Consider the following 16,764-nt stretch of genomic DNA (forward strand, 5'->3'; position numbering starts at 1 on the left):
AAGTTCATTGACCTTGAGTGACCTCATTTCATGGCTAAGTGATAGCATCGAAAAAAAGTTAAGGTTTTTTAGTATCCTTAATTTCTATTATCAGTGGCGGATCCAAAAGGGGGGGGGGGGGGGTCCAGGGGTTGGAACCCTGTATATTTGTAGTATACAAATTATTAGGGATGTACATGTTAGTCTGGCATGTTTTAGTCAATCATGACCTCATTTTTGTGGTTCATTGCTTAATGTTACCTTTTTGTTATTTTGGCCAGTTTTTCTATTTTCTTATTTTCAAATTAACAAAAGGTCAACTAGGTGCATATGTCTGACTGAGAAGTTTCATCTTACTTTATTTTCATAGTACATTGGACAATATGAAAAAAGAAGATGGGGTATGATTCGACAACTCTCCACAAGAGACAAAATGAAACAGAAATTAACAACTCAAGGTCACTGTACAGCCTTCAACAATGAACAAGGCCATACTGCATAGTCAGCTATAAAAAGTTCAGAAATGACAATGTGAAATAATTCAAACAAGAAAACTAACAACCTAACGTAAAAAAAATATGGAAAAACATATAGGTTACATATAAACAAACGACAATCACTAAATTATAGGCTCCGGACTTGGTACATATATATATTTATACATAACGAATGTGGCAGGGTATAAGGAACTATGAAAATGTTTAGTTTTTGTGGTTTGGTATATTTTCCGGATACTGTACGTAGTAATGCCCCTTTATTTAGTGAATGGAATGATTGTAAGATGTACATGTCTCTCTGCCATATTTTATATGACCTTGACCTCATTTTCATGGTTCATTTTTATGAAACACTGCATTGTTTTGTCAGTTTATCATATGCTTAAAGTTACAGGTAGATTATATTTGGTGGATATGTAACAATTGTAAGGTGTGCATGTCTGTCTGGCAGATTTATATAACCATGACCCCATTTTATGGTTCTTTGTTCAATGCTAAGTTTTCTTGGTTTTGTCATTTTATCAGATATTATTAAGCATAGGTCTACTTGTTGTTGTACGAAATGAATGTAAGGTGTCATATATAAATAAGAAGATGTCTGTCTGCCAAGGTTAATTTTACTGTGACCTCATTTTCATAGAATAATGATAATATTAAACAGCAAGAATGATGAGCAAGTCAACGTTATACAAATGAGGCAAAATTTTCAGTTACCCACTAATTATGTAATAGTAGTTATTTTTGTCATTAAATGATAATGTTTACCCTTTTATGTGTAGGGCAAGAATATTAAAGATAAAGGGAAACTATAAACAGAAGAAATTATCAACAAAAATAGATTTACAGAGGTCAACAAAGCCTAAATGGTAAGTCTACTGTTATAAAAAGTTTTTGCCCTTGAATACTATTAAATATTTATTAAAATAAGATGTGGTATGATAAATGAGAAAACTATCCATCAGAGTTCAATTCAGTGGATGTAAGAATTGTAATTACTTATTAGAGGCCAATATAAATGACCTGTAAGTAATGAGAAAACCCATACCCTATACATGATATAGTAATCTATAAAAGACAACACTAACAAAATTTGAAACAAAGCATCAATTCAAACTTCAAATATACCAGACTAATTTATAACAACAAAAAATTATGAAAAACAAAAATGACGGATATGAACCAACATAAACCACTGAACTTTGTACAAGCTCCTGATATTAGACAGGCATAATATGGCTGGGTTGATATAAAAATAAGAAGCAGTCTGATTTCCAATGAGACTTTTCTCCAATAGAGATCAAATGACATTTAAGGGGGCTTAAGGGTATAAAAATTTAAAAAAAATATTACATATTTTTGTTTTTCATAACTAATTTAATTTATAACTTCATTAGTTGTTACTTTATCATATGGTACAAAAATCATTCAAAACAATCAATTCGTTTTGGCCAAGATGACTTTAAAAATGTATATATCATTGAAAAAGCTCCAAATTATCTCCCTTTGGTGCAAAAATGCCATTTTTTGGCATTAGAATTGTTATATCTTTTTGAACTCATCAGTGACCTATATTTTTTATTATCATTTTCAAATAAGCTGTACTTAACTATTGTAAAATTTAAGCGATTTCTGTAATTTAGTTCTTTTTTTATTTCGATATTACATCTATTTCTCCTATTAGCATGATTAGTTCAACAGAAAAAAAGTACCTTTACAAAAATGTATGCTTCTTTTGAAAGCGGATTGTGAGCGTAAATGAACGGTGACCCCATTTTTTAAATTTTATTTTTCTATTAAGTATAAGATAAAGTTCATTTATAGAAAAATATAGTGAAATCCTATATTAAGAAAAAAATTTGATTTAGACCTGTGAGCCCCTTTAATTTAACAAAAATGGTTCACTGTACAGCCTTTGACAATGAACAAACCCTTTTCCCGACAGTGGTTTAAATAACAGCACAACATTTGAACGAATTGTAAACATTTGTTGCAATGGGCTTAACTCAAAAGACTGCAACAAGGAACCAAACATCAACCGGTAATATGTAAATCATAGACACAAAGCACTGCAATAAGAGTACTAACAATGAATATTCAAATGAAAGTTTATCAAAATGTTCATAAACATGATAAAATAGCCATTTTATTGCTGTATTTCTTTTCATTGATAATTTTTGAGTTTTGTGTATTTGTAGGTCAGACATCTCAGTTTTCAAGGTCATCATTCAACAGATCAATAATGAACAGAAAACTTAAAGTTGATATTTTTCTCCATAGTGCGACTTTTTTTATTAATTTGAAATGGAATGTGTTTTTTCCTACAGTTATTAGAAAAAGGAAATTTCAACATAACGACTATAAACAAAAAGGCGTCATATCATCATTATCATAGATGCACTGGAACTTGATCATGTAAATGCAACAATGCAATTATCAATTGAAAGGAGGAACGATGAAAAAAATTATTAGTATGTTGTTGTTCAAATAAAATTGCTTTGTCTTCTCATTTGAATAGCTCCATCCAATAAAGATGTACGGAGGAAGATCTTTGAAGAACAGATTGAAAAAATGTTTTGTCCAAGATTGCAGGAATATTCTAGTGGATGAAATAATTTATTGACTTGACTCTTATATAGTGGACTGAATAATTGTATATAGTAAGCAGTGAAAAAAGAAAACTAAAACTTTAACAGAAAAAGTGTTTATATTATTAATTTGTAAATATAAGCATAATATTATGTACACCACAAAGGTATATAATTCAAATTGTTTGCATATTCATGAATTGCAATGAAACTATAACAAAGAAAACCTTACCTCATGAAAAGAGTAAACTATTCAGTCAGAATATGAAATATATATTTTTCAGTTCTATTTTCATAATAAAATAAACAAAACAAAGATTTCAAAACAATACTTTTTCTTTTATTTAGACATGTCATCACTTTGTTTCAGTTAAGGACTTTACTCTTTGACCATAAATATTATTATACATTCCAAAATAAGAATAACCTTTATTGTCATATAAACAAATAAAAAACATGTTTGTGACAAATGAAATAGAAAATTTAATTTATATATAAATATATATAAAAAAAATAAAAAACTTGTATACATTTAAAACTTTTTACTACCAAACAGCATTCATTGTAACATACACATAACTGTATATTTATATCTATATATTTATAATTTGAATCCCATAGGATTTTATTTTGTCCCATGGGATATTAAAAATCCCATGGGATAATTATAGTCCCATGGGATTTTTTCTGTCCCATGGGACAACAAATATCCCATGGGACTACAATTATCCCATGGGACCAAAAAAAATCCCATGGGATTTAACCAAAATCCCATGGGATAATGGTCAATCCCATGGGATTTTGCCCTGTCCCATGGGATATTGAAAATCCCATGTTTTTATAAATCAAATAGCAAAATAAATATAAAAGTCACAGTAGAAAACCAATGAAATTATTGAATCCCATGTAATTCCGCACATTTTGGTTATATACATGACTCTGTAGCTCTTATTTGAGGCGGCGGCGGATTTGCAAATGAGTGTTTTGCAAATTTAAAGTGTCCAGTGTTAATTCTTTTAATTTTGGTTATTTGAAGACAACATCTATCTTTTAAAAAAATAACGCTAACATTGTCTTAAAATGTTGCAATATTTTTTTGATTTTGAATGACTTTGTTTAAACCTATAACATTTAACATCTGATATTTTTATTATCTAGAGCTCTGTAAAAAAAAATATATATATATATGTGAAAAAAAAGTAAAATTACAAAAAATAATATGAAAGCAAAATTGTAAACAAAATTCTAGTTAATAAACATTGAAGGTGGAATAAAAAGTAGGCATATTTAAAATTTCTTTTTATTCAATATATTTAGGTTTTTGCTTTCATTAGAATATACATAAACTTGTTAATTTTTCAGGCTGTACATTTTGTATGATATCGAAAAATGTCTTAAAAGTTGGAATATTTAATTGGAAGGAGGATTCTTTTGATTTTAATAATTTGGAGACCACATTTATCTTCTCCAAATATTAAATGCTAACATTGTCTTAAAATTTTGCAATAATTTGATTTTGAATGACTTTGTTTAAACCTATGATATTAAACATCTGATATTTTTATTATCTAGAGCTCTGTAAAAAAAGAAAAAAAAATATGTGAAAATAAAAAAATAACAAAAAATAATAATAACAGAGTTCTAAATAATAAACATTGAGGGTGGTTTTAATTAAAAGTAGGCATATTTAAAATTATGTTTATTATTATGTATAGTGCACTGTATAGTTTGTAAAAAATTTTATTGTGAAGTATTGGAAAAATTGTGAAACTTTGGAACTGTTTTTATATTGGATGTATATATTCAGTCTTCAATGATTGTCATGGCAATGGAGGACAATAGAATATTGCTATGAAGAAACTGACTTTTTTATATAAAGAAATATCCAACAAAAGTGTTCAATGATATCTAAAGAGATGAAAGACTGAGAAATACTAAAAGCTCAAAATGAAGTTTTCTATGAGATTGGTGGATTAATTGCATGAACAGTCGGACAACTGGCACACTCATGCTATAAGTATAGCTTTTAAAATAAAATAAAGGACTTGTATAATAACATTTATGTTCTATAAAGAAGAAATGCTTCTACATAATGTGCTAAAGAGAAGATATGTTCCTACAAAATCTCTATAGTGAACACAGATGTTATATAGCACAGACAGATGTTCCTAAGTTGCACGGAGTATTCAGAAGACAGACAGATTCCTTTTACAATGAAGTATCCAGAACACATAGCTGGTCAGATTTTCAGCTCTCCATTTCATATTCTGATGTTTTCTTGAGAAAAAACTAAGGTATTAATAAATAGTCTGTAAATAGTGTGTTATTTTCACTGAATATGAATTTTGAATTTCAAGGATCAAACCTGTTAGTCTGGATTTATTTTATGATGTTCTTGTTTTGGTTATATGTATGCTTGAAAATATATTTTTGTATTGTTGAATTTTATAACTGGTTCAACGGGAAGCAAAGTTACACTATATATTACTTCTGATAAATGCTTTTTGACTTTTCATTGTCCTGTTTATGAAATCTATATATTTTATCTGAGTTAATTGTAAGACATAAGACAGCGGTTGTTTTTTTTGTTTTTGTTTTTTGCAAGATTCACATGATTTTTTATTTTACAAACTTAAAAAAAATTATTGAATGCAAACAAAGAGAAATAATTTATCAAATCATGAAAAAAATATTCCTAGTAACACAAAAAGTAACAACTTTGAGTGGAAGCTGTAAGCTTTCATCTAATTACAAGTTATAGATCATGGCCAAATTTGAAGGAATTCTTTGATCAATGAGAAGAATAATTAACACTGATGGAGAGAAATAACATAGACAACAGAAATGTATAAAACAAATACCATCTCAATTATGAAAATATGAGATGTGGTATGAATTTGCCAATTAAGACAACTTTACTTCAGTGACCACATCAAATCAATTAGTTTGATGATCTCTTAAATTTCTTATAGAATTGAGAAAAAAAAACACTACAAAAAGCTAAAGAATTAAAAAAACAACACTACAAAAAGCTAATTTGAACAGTTACACTTGCAGATTATTTCAATTAATTGTTCAGACATGCCATTCATAAAAGGTGAAATATTTTATTGCAGATTAATTGTTCATATTCTTCCTGAAAGGAGAAATATGTGAAATTTAAGCTGGTGGAGATCATGAATTGAGGATTCTTTGCAAACTTGATGACTTCAGATTTCCTGTTCCACAACTTGTTCTAAAGAAAATCCTAGGACTTTGGAGTATAAGATTATATAATCTAGGTATAAACACATTACTTTAAACACATACTATTTATTGAGAAATAATTTTTTTTTTATCAATGTTGAAAAGGGGTAGAAAATGAATTATTTCGTACAAAAACAAGTATTGCCAAACAACACCTTTTACCTAGAAACTTTTTTTTGAGGTTCAGCATTTTCATATTATTCAATCGAACAAAATGAAATTTCCTTAAAATGCCAACAAATAATCTTTTCATGCTCGGATATTAAAGGTTGATAATGATTCTGTCTTTGATAATGATCACTTTAATCAGATGCCATTTTGTTCTTCAGATTAATGCAGCATTGAATATCTAAAGAGGATGGACAATATTCTGATTAATTAATGGTAAGTGTTTACATGAAGTAATCCAGTGGTTTGATTGTGGTCACTTATGCATAATGCCTGAATAAATACATAAATAAAACAATTTTACAGCACTACAATAGAATTCAGCATACTCTTTCCAATATTTAATTCAATAAAATTGAGAATGGAAATGGGGAATGTGTCAAAGAGACAACAACCCGACCAAATAAAAAACAACAGCAGAAGGTCACCAACAGGTCTTCAATGTAGCGAGAAATTCCCGCACCCGGAGGCGTCCTTCAGCTGGCCCCTAAACAAATATATACTAGTTCAGTGATAATGAACGCCATACTAATTTCCAAATTGTACACAAGAAACTAAAATTAAAATAATACAAGACTAACAAAGGCCAGAGGCTCCTGACTTGGGACAGGCGCAAAAATGCGGCGGGGTTAAACATGTTTGTGAGATCTCAACCCTCCCCCTATACCTCTAACCAATGTAGAAAAGTAAACGCATAACAATACGTACATTAAAATTCAGTTCAAGAGAAGTCCGAGTCTGAAGTCTATTCCAAAATTCCTAGAAATATCTTGTAAATCTGTCACAAGTCTGGTAAATTTTAACAAATTGATAGAAATATTTTTCTGGGTAATTGTGATATGTATTGGGACCAAATTATGAGCTCAAAGTGATCAGTTTTATAAAGGTATTCTCACTATTACAAAGAACTGTAAAATTCTCAAAGGTATAAATTATATATAAATACTATTCATGCAAATCATCCCCAAAACTATGAAATATTTTCCATGTTTCAGATGTACAACAAATTGTGCTACAAGTTCAAACCAGCAAAATAAACTGATGGGAGTAAAACATAGCACTGAATCTTACTTCATACAAGGTTGGTATTCTTTAACTTCCTTAGGAAATTAATTATCCGTCCATCTGATGTCACAATGTTCTAATAAAAATAAGATGATGTGGTATGGATGCTGATGAGACGACTCACTACCAAGAGACCAAATAATGTAGAAGTTAGCTACTATATATTTCATGGTGCCAATAAGACAGAGCTGCTTATAAACTAGCTGTTTGACTTGTTCAACTTGTGAATATGATGTACTGGAAAATAACCTGTTGATTAAAGTAAATGTATTTTTGTTGTTGTTCTTCATTATAACAGATAGTTGCTGCAGTGTTTTCAGCTATGAACTATGAACCCTATGGTCAACTTGAACAGTAAATATTCAATAATGGTAACATTACTCCAACTGGAGGTATCAACTGCATTAAATATTTTCTCGTACACCTCACGTTGTATTCATATCTGCATGGCTTTATTGAGACTATGATGTACTAAGCCTGCTTTTAGGGGACAAAATCAGGGGAAATATTTCTATGGTGTTGTAATTAAGTCTTCAGAACAGTACTGTACTGATCATGATTGCTGTAAAACTTTTTTTTCAAGGTTCAAGTTATGCATCCATTCTCCTTTTAAATTTTTATTATCCAATTGAATTAACTAATTAAAAAAATTGTTGTTTGTAGTGAGGAGGAACAATTGAACTGATGAACTTACAAATATATGAAAGAAAGAAAAACAGACCACATAGCATAAGGAAAGAGACAGATTAAATCATAAGAGTAAATTGAAAAAGAAACTAGCAACACTCTGAAATTAACAAGATAAATAATCACCAATACAGACAATACAGACAGAGGTTAGGTCTCTGACAGTCTCAACGGATGATCATATAAACATCTGAAGGTTATACAATATGAGAATAACAGAACACATGGAATAAGGAAGAGAAAAATGAACTTGTAGACTAAAGGGTAGATGATATTAGAAAAATACTGAAATTAACAAGAGAAACAATCAACATAGCAGCTACCTTATCACCAACTTAGAGGTTAGAGCTGACTCAACTGATGAACATAGAACAAACTTTAACATATTAACAGCATAGAAAAACAATCAACACATCCAAGACTTATATTCTTGTCAATTAAAATATATGAATGAATTTTCATAATAGTATATGGTCAGCGGGAGAGAGAGAAAGATATAGAATGGTCAGAGAGGGAGAGGGAGAACATTTATAATGATGAGAGATGAAACAAATATTGCAACTTTTGTAAATTTGTCTTCAACCAAAACACATGGCTTGCGTTGATGTGTCTAACCTTAGACATCTGATATTTTTATTATCTAGAGCTCTGTTGAAAAACAATGTGAAAAATAACATGAAAACAAAATTCAAACAGAGTTCTAGATCATAAACAGTAAGGGTGGTGTAAAAAGTGGGCATATTTAAAATTTTCTTTTTTTTCACCAATATATTTATGAAATTTAAAACTTATCCTTGCTTATACCTTGAACCTTAGACATCCAATATTTTTATTGCCTAGAACTCTGTATAAAAAAAAATGTTAAAAAAAATAAAAATGAAATAAAAATTGTAAACAGAGTTCTAGATAATAAACATTAAGGATGGTGTAAATAGTGAGTATGCTTCAAAATTCACACCCAACCCCACCCCAAATATATTTATGAAATTAAATACAACATATATTATTGTGAATGATTTGTGTTCGATAAGATTTTTCCTTTCATTAGTTATATTAAATTGTTTGGCAACCTGTACATTTTTCTTATGTATTGAAAGTGGCTTTAAAGTTTACATGTTTAATCGGAAGTAGAATTCTTTTAATATTAGATATTGAAGACAAAACCTCTCCATCTTCCCCATATATTAAACTAAAACAGTGTCTTAAATTTGCAATATTCTTATTTCGAATGTCTTTGCTTATAGCCTTGGACATCCAATATGTTTATTATATAGAACTCTGTAAAAAAAAAAAAAAAATGTAGAAAAATAAAAATAACAAAAATTAATATGGAAACAAAATTGTAAACAGAGTTCTAGACCATAAACATTAAGGGTGGTGTAAAAAGTAGATATATTTTGAATTCTTAAATTTCCTTAAAGTTTGAATGGTTAAATGGGAGTAGAATTCTTCTTCCGATTTTAGATGTTTTGAAATAAAACCTATCATCTCTGTATACTGTGTAACAGTGTCTTTAATTTTGCTATATTGTGATTTTGAATGTCTCTTTTAACAATTAAATTTCCTATCAGTAATTTAAAAAAAGGTGAATTTTTCTTGTTATTCACTGTTATTAAAAATGTTTTTGTCTCGCATGCCACGAACACTTCAGAATGCAAGACATATGAATCTGGCGGCAATAGAACCTACTTGTGTTAAGCTATATATTTCAGAAATTGATAGGCTTGGAGGATGCATACCATTAATACAGACAGAAGCCATGTTTGGAAGTTTCTGTCTGTCACATGTCGTTTGTCCTTGATCTCATTTTCATGGTTCAGCAACTGCTTGAAAAAAATTTTTTTTTATTTAAAATTCTCAATGATGGGTAATAGTATTTGATTTATGGGTCATTGCAATGTCTATATGTTCTTTAGGCAGGGTTCACCTGACCTCAAACTCATTAATCAAGGTGAAAGTTACATGATTGGATCTGCTTCCCTGACAATGTAAGCAGACATTCATCTTTTTAAGCTCACCTGGCCCGAAGGACTTGAGGCTTTTCACATCACTTTGCGTCTGGCGTCCTTCGTCTGTCGTCCTTCGTTGACTTTTACAAAAATCTTCTCAAACTACAGGGCCAAATTAAACCATACTTGGCCACAATCATCATTTGGGTATCTAGTTTAAAAATATGTCCGTTCTATCTGCCATGAAACTTTCAGTTGAATAGGACAACCCATTGTTGGGTTGCTGCCCCTGAATTAGTAATTTTAAGAAAAATTTGCCGTTTTTGGTTATCTTGAATATAATTATAGATGGAGATTAACTGTAAACAGCAATAATGTTCAGCAAATTAAGATCTACAAATAAGCCAACATGACCAAAATGGTCAGTTGACCCTTAATGAGTTATTGCCCTTTATAGTCAATTTTTAACAATCTTTCGTAAACTTTTGTAATATTTTACAAAGATCTTCTCTGAAACTGCAGGGAGGAATTTAACCAAACTTGTCCACAATCATCATTAGGTTCATATCTCTGAAACCAAAGCATTTAGAGCAAATCTAATGGCATTTATTGTTCATTAGGTCAACATCTATCTGCCCTTGAAATTTTCAGACTGATCGGGCATCTTGTTTTTGGGTTGCTGCCCCTGAATTGATAATTTTCAAAACATTTTGCAGCCTTTAGTTATCTTGAATATTATTATAGATAGAGATAAACTGTAAACAGTAATAATGTAGAGGAAAGAATGAACTACAAATAAGTCAACATGACCAAAATGGTCAATTGACCTCTTAAGGAGTTATTGCCCTTTATAGTCAATTTAACAATTTTCAAATAAAGGCAACAGTAGTGTACCGCTGTTCAAAACTCATAAATCCATGGACAAAAAACAAAATCGGGGTAACAAACTAAAACTGAGGGAAACGCATTAAGTATAAGAGGAGAACAACGACACAACATTAAAATGTAACACACAGAAACGGACTAAGTTTTTTGGAATTTTTGAAAATTTTTACAAAATATTTTCCACTGTCACTTCTGGGCCAAGTTCATTATACATGTTATAGATGGAGATAATTGTGAGCAGCAAGAATGTTCAGTAAAGTAAGATCTAGACTACAAACACATCATCAACACCAAAATACAATTTGGCATGAATCCATCTGTGTCCTTTGTTCGATATGCACATAGCCTTAAGTTTGGTGTATGAAATGATTGTAAGGTGTACATGTCAGTGGCAGCTATTATCTGACTTTGGCCTCATTTTCATCGTCTGAATGTCAGTTTTTCCTGGTTAATATGAAAATAAGGAGATGTGGTATGATTGCCAATGAGACAACTTTTATCCACTTTAATTCAAATGAAGTGGATTTAAGTATTATAAGCAACAGAACAGCCTTCAGCAGTTAGAAAACCCAATACTGTAGTCTGCTTTAATAGACCCGACATGAAAACTATGAATTCGAACGACCTAGTTTATAACAAAACTATTTGTGAAAAACAATTACAAGATATGAACCAACGACAGTCATAACTACAGGTTCCTGGCTTCGTCAAATACACTTAAGAATTTGACAGGGTTAACAAGGGCTCAATCCTCTCCTAAACTGGGAAAACAAAGGAAAAGAGCTGTTATTGTCGGAGTGAGGCTTTCAACACAGAGCAAACAAATTGCCCCACTTGCACTGCAAATTTAAGATGACACCTATCGGCGGTTTGAGTGGAATACATAGTTAGATGATTGCAGTCAAGCCCAATTAAAAGAAATGAACATACTGAAAAGTTGTACATAAATAAAAAACAAATAATTCTTTTACATCAGTGTAAATTATGTATAGAAAGATTGTAAGGTGTACATATCTGGCAGATTTCCTCATTTTCGTTGTTTTTTTTTTATCAATATCGAAGTAATTATGATTTGGTATGTTTCTTGTATGTCAACTATATTTGGTGTTGTAATGAGTGTAATGTGTCTTTCTAAGTTTTGATTCATGTTCAGATAAACCATCAGCATAAAATAAATGATGAATCTTATTTTTAAAGCAGGCATTTCAGCATGTGCTCTCTGGTTTTCCTGAGCAGGATAATAATGTTTAAAAAAACTAATTTGACTAAACATGTCGGATTTTTATTCTTCTTGATATAGTTAAAAAGAAATAGAAGAATATGGAGATTTGATATGGTTATGAAACAACTACCAATAATTCCAAAGGACAAGGGTGTGAATAGTTTCATGTAACTGTAATGCCTTCAATAATGAGTAAAACCTCTACAATATAGTTAGATAATGTTTGATTAATACAATTAAAAGGAGAGCCTTATTCATGTTTCAATAGTTATCAAAGGTACCAGGATTGTAATTTAGTACGCCAGACGCGCGTTTCGTCTACATAAGACTCATCAGTGACGCTCATATCAAAATAGTTATATAAGCCAAACAAGCATGAAGTACAAAGTTGAAGAGCATTGAGGATCCAAAATTCCAAAAAGTTGTGCCAAATACAGCTAAGGTAATCTATGCCTGGGATAAGAAAATCCTTAGTTTTTCGAAAAATTCAAAGTTTTGTTAACAGGAAATTTATAAAAATGACTACATAATTGATATTCATGTCAACATCGAAGTGCTGACTACTGGGCTGGTGATACCCTCGGGGACGAAACGTCCACCAGCAGTGGCATCGACCCAGTGGTGTAAATTGTTATCAAAGGTACCAGGATTATAATTTAGTACGCCAGACGTGCGTTTCGTCTACATAAGACTCATCAGTGACGCATGTTTCAATAATTATCAAAAAACCTGAAATGCGACAGACAGCAACCAACAAAACCAGTGGCGGATCCAGAAATTTTCATAAGTTGGGCCCACTGACTGCCTAATAAGGGGCCCGCTCTCGTCATGCTTCAGTGGTTCTCTTATATAACAACCAAATGTTTTCCTCAAAAGGGGGACCCTGTGCCTCCCCCTAAATCCGCCTCTGAAAACCACTATAGTAGGCTCCCAACTTGGGACAGACATGTAGAGTTTGCAGAGGGGTTGAATATGTTTGAGAGTGCGCAATCCTCCCTCTAACCTTAACAAGTGGTGTAATAACACTGGAGAACAGAGTATAGGTCGGTTGGAAGACTCGTAGTCTTGAAAAAAAAGACGGGTGTACAAATCTCGAAGATTACTATGTATACTTGCTTTTACCGAAAAAAAAAGAGGCGATGTGGTATGATTGCAAATGAGACGACTTTCGATCAGGATAAAATTATTAGAATTGAAGCAGTTATAGATTTATGTATATCAAATGTGAGAGTGGCAAGACATAAGTATGCTAATCTGATGATCATTTTTCTTTTTTTTTTCTTTTTTTTATTCAAGGATTTGTGGTATGAATTTCTGTCCGTCATTTTCTTGCTTTATGTCATGTAATTTGTTTATCTGAAATGACGAGGTGAGCTTTTCTTTTTTCATTTGGTGTCTATCAGTCCACTTGTTATAGATGTAATTAATTGCCTTTGAAAGACGAGTTTTAAACCATTTTTGTGTATTTTTTGGAACCATTGTAGATTAAAACTGTAAACAGCGAAAATCATCAGCATGGCAAGATACATTGTAAATGAGACATGACCGAAATTGTCAGTAGGGGCCTTACAGAATTAAGATTCATTTAAGGTCGGGGCTAGGATTAAATTCTCTTTGTGATATGGAACCTTGCAGTGTACACAATTTCGGAGAGATCCATACACTAACGCACAAGTATAACTGTCTTCGAAACTCCGATGACGATTTTCAAAAAAATGTTGCATATCATAGAGAAAAGGAATATAAGATTGAGAATCATTGAGAATTGAAGTGGGGAATATGTCAAAGACCCGACCAATTAATAGCCATATGCCATGTCTTCAACAAAACGAGCCAATATGAATACTAAATTGACTAAATCATATTGTGCGCACAAAATAATATAGTGAGCGTTAAAAATATTCTTTGACTTTACACATGGTACAATGTACGGGGCTTCCGTGTCTTCTTTTTAAAGTGACAGAAAGGAGAAATGCATAAGGTTTTCTTTTGAAATTGGGCTAGATTACATGGAAATACTCTAACAAAAAATCATTACTGCATTCTTATCGACTCCTGACACACGGTATATAGTCGAACGCTTGCTTTCCGATTCAGTCGGCAGTAACGCTTGCTTTCCAATACACATTACACTTTCTTTCAGATTTATATTGACGAAGAAGCAGGAGACACGACTTTGGAATTCACAATACTTTAATCTGATGGTAACTGTATTCCCTCTTGTATCTCACGGAACACTAGAAATGTTTTCGTTTTCGTGTTTTTGAACACAGGAAGGTATTTCTGTCATCTGAAACTATTAAATACATTAAGAATTAACTCGGGTTTCCAGTCCTCTATTTATTCTCCTTTCATTTATAGTCTTCGTTTTTCGAAATTCATAAAATCTAACCATAAATGCTCTTCGAAAAAAATCACAGGAAGCGCGGTCTTTCAAATTGTTTACCTGTAGCGTCATTCTGTGGGAAACGATTGCTTTCCGATTTTCAGGATACGATTTCTTTCAGATTAAGATTTAACCTCAAGCTAATTGCAACAGAAAAGTTTTAGTTCTAATCTATAGCATTATGCCCTTAATATACACTGAAAAAAAGTCCCATAAAAACTAACTTGAGGAAAACTCAAAAACAGCATTTCTAATTTCCTATGGAAATTAACATAGGAAGGGGAGATAAAATGAGTCTTTTTTTGGTCAGTTTTTGGTTGTTTTTCTTAAAATTTATGTAAATTATGATACTTTGATTGGGTTAAAAGTTTGTATTTGACTCAACCATAAAATCTTCTGCTCATGAAATGTACAAAACCGAAGTGTTATGGGTAGTTTTATTTTTTTTCGTGCATTTTTCATTAAAGAAATTGCAAATTTGAAGCTTTGTTTTTTTTTGTTTTTTTTTTTTTTAAGTTTTTTGAATAGACAGAGTTAACAATTCATTTGACTGATGCTACCATTTTTTTTTTTTTAATTTGTTTGTATTTTCCACTAATAAAAACTATCCGCAATGAAAAAGCCAATAGTGATGAAAGTGGCATTAAACACCAAAATATCAATAAAATCAATCATTGTGTATTTCAGACGTTTTCTACACCAATTTTTGGTTTGGTAAACCCGAATCTATTAACTAGAATGACTGAAGCAATGTTTTGCAACACATACATGCTTACTACCTTATTGTACTATGACTGATATATTTGTCGCTGGACATGCAGCAGCTTCATCAATTAAAACTTCTTTTTGAATACCTTTAAGAATCTATTAACTGGAATTTCAAATTGACTAAAGCAATGTTTTGCAACACATAAACAATCTGTTGTATTATGATTGATATATTTGTCGCTGCACACGAAGCAGCTACATCAAATGACAAATCTTCATACTAGTAAATGATTTGTGGCATATAGAAGATACATTTAGTGAGAAATGTATTAAAATGTCAGCTATACATTTCTAAAAACAAGTACACGCAAAAGTGGTATAACAAAACTTAACTGCAGGATTGGAAGGATAAAATATGATAGGTAGGGCATACGTTTAAAGGTCTTTCAGTCCTTCACAATTTAAGTGTGGTGACCTTTTATTTTTAACGTTGCAATGTTTAAGCTACGATTTTTAAGTTGTTTAAATAACTTTTCAATATCTGTTCATTGGCAAACAGTGGCTTTCTTGTATCTGCCTCTTCAGTCACTTACAGATACTGCACAGAATTGCTTCAGACTATAGCTTTTGATTTACAAGAACAACTAGTGGATCTTTTCAAAATCTGTACACTATGAAGCAATTTTAGCAGCTAGGATCTACAGCCCGTAACAGAGTAGTGATCGAATTCGCGTTTCTTTACCGTCAGAAAAAGTTACGTTATCGACAAACTTATTTCAGAAGTGACATAATTTAATTTTCTTCATCGACAAAATATTTCATGTCCAAAGTGTAAGTTTTCATTGTTTAAGTCGAAGTTTTTTTTAACACAGTAAAACATTTTTTATAATCAACCTCTGTCATTGGCATTTTCATTTTAACGGTAAAGGATCAAATACGGGATCTCCGAAATTTCTATCATTTGTTACGAGGAAATCATTATTCAATCGAACATATGTCTTTGTTCATGACACATATTATGAAATACAAAGGAGTTGAAATGATCAAATACTTTCGAACTGACGGAAACAAAAATACATAATCTAGAATGTGTGTTCTGTCATAAATAATGGCTTCGTCGTGCGAATCGACGAGATCATGTTACATGTAACCGATCTTAGCTGTAGAAACAGTTGGTGCGACCTCCATAAAATCTTTATCAATTTAATATAAGCGATAAATATTCATGACTACAATGAGGCCGTTAGTTTTCTCGTTTGAATTGTTTTACATTGTCTTATCGGGGCCTTTTATAGCTGACTATGCGGTATGGGCTTTGCTCATTGTTGAAGGCCGTACGGTGACCTATAGTTGTTAATGTTTGTGTCGTTTTAGTCTTTTGTGGATA

The 16,764-nt window shown here is 31.2% G+C and overlaps 1 long non-coding RNA gene across 1 annotated transcript; it reads left to right on the plus strand.

Moving 5' to 3' along the window:
• The first annotated feature begins 3,390 nt into the window (after positions 1 to 3,390).
• LOC143083767 (uncharacterized) lies at positions 3,391 to 9,302 on the plus strand. The gene is made up of 5 exons (XR_012980874.1): positions 3,391 to 5,355; positions 6,178 to 6,342; positions 6,637 to 6,691; positions 7,471 to 7,556; positions 8,204 to 9,302. It is a non-coding gene; the product is annotated as an uncharacterized LOC143083767 (long non-coding RNA).
• Positions 9,303 to 16,764: the final 7,462 nt, after the last annotated feature.

The sequence above is a fragment of the Mytilus galloprovincialis genome, chromosome 7 (genome assembly GCF_965363235.1).
Source record: "Mytilus galloprovincialis chromosome 7, xbMytGall1.hap1.1, whole genome shotgun sequence".
NCBI lineage: Eukaryota > Metazoa > Mollusca > Bivalvia > Mytilida > Mytilidae > Mytilus > Mytilus galloprovincialis.